This window comes from Chrysochloris asiatica, unplaced genomic scaffold (assembly GCF_000296735.1).
Source record: "Chrysochloris asiatica unplaced genomic scaffold, ChrAsi1.0 scaffold00151, whole genome shotgun sequence".
NCBI classification, from domain to species: domain Eukaryota; kingdom Metazoa; phylum Chordata; class Mammalia; order Afrosoricida; family Chrysochloridae; genus Chrysochloris; species Chrysochloris asiatica.
Genome location: NW_006408669.1, coordinates 3,491,983 through 3,493,341, shown reverse-complemented (window position 1 = coordinate 3,493,341; position 1,359 = coordinate 3,491,983). Strand labels below are relative to the sequence as shown.

The window sequence follows — 1,359 nt, the reverse complement described above, 5'->3', positions numbered from 1 at the left end:
TCCCTATCTACCCTGTGTACAGAGGGGATAGCATTGATATTTGATGTGAAGACTCCTTTCCTCTCTGTTGGTATTTATAGTAACTACCTCTCTGATTATAGGTCAGGTTCATAAAATTGTAGCAATTTACCCTTGTTTCCTTTATACAAAAAAATTTTTTTTTTGTACTCTTCCTCTAGTCAAGTTCTGATTATCGAGCCATTGAGGCTAGGTCAAAAGGGTACGGTCTGCAAGTTTAGGTGTTCTTGTGCATCTCCTTTCACTTCATATCAGCTGGATGCTTCACTCTTAGCTCTAGCCCTCTGTGGCTATGTCCTTGTCCATGGGCTCAAGTGTCTTCAGGTGTCACCACACTTTGGACCAACTAGCCCTTCCTCTTCTCTCGCTCATCTCTAGGTAAAGGGAGTTAATGGACTGTAGTTGAACTCAGCCCGTTTCTTCATTGCTGCCTTTCTCCCTCTTCCACTCACCAGTAGGCAAATGTAGTCACCAGCAAGCTTACTTGCTTGTTTGTGTGTTCCCTTTGAGTTTCAGTCATAGAGGGGAGTTTGTCCTGAAGGAACTTGATTGCTAGCCTTAATGCCTTCCTGGTGAAGAGCTTGCTTATTCTCGTAGTAGCCAGTCATGCTGACATTTTTGTTTTGTTTTTTTCCCTGATGATCTTTCTTTGAAGATGTATCTTCTGTCACTGCAGCTGTTCCAGGCTGATCTGCTTGTCCTTTCTAGTGGGAATGTACCACCTCATAAGGTTTAGGATTCCACCTAAGGTCCTATACTCTGTAAAGGCTTTTCATGAGGCCTATTTCACTGGGCAAGTTATAGAAACCCTTTCAGGTATTCCAATCAGTTATAGGCTGAAGGCGGGCTTACAAGTTTTCTCTAATCATGTTTCCCAACATTCCTTTCTGTCCCACTCAAGTGTCTATATTACAATAGTAGGCAGGGGAAACTAATATTCATAAGATGGTCAAGCATTTAGTATTATTTCCCCTCTTCAAGCTATATCTAGATCCCTGTATCACAGAGCCCTGTTGTTCCAAGGTTGAGCATGTATCACTATTTACCTCTGTCCCACTTAGGCCATGCAAACCTGTCTCAGTGTTCCCCTATCGATCTTGTTCTTCCACCTCCTCCCCCTTTTGTATCACCCTCCCCAATACCTGAACTAAACCCCCACCCCAACCCCATTGTTGTGGTTACTTTATATTCCATTCATTCTTCCCTCCATTAAAAAGTGGTTTTGAATCGGGCTGCAAACCACAAGGTCAGCAGTTCGAAATTACCAGTTGTTGTGCAGGAGAAAGATGAGGCTTTCTGCTCCTGTAAAGATGCACAGCTTCAGAAACCCTGTACAGGGTC

At 43.3% G+C, this 1,359-nt stretch overlaps 1 protein-coding gene across 1 annotated transcript in view; it reads right to left on the bottom strand.

Moving 5' to 3' along the window:
• LOC102824265 (substance-P receptor-like) overlaps positions 1-1,359 on the bottom strand; it is a 316,500-nt gene that overhangs the window by 49,643 nt on the left and 265,498 nt on the right. The window lies entirely within an intron of this gene.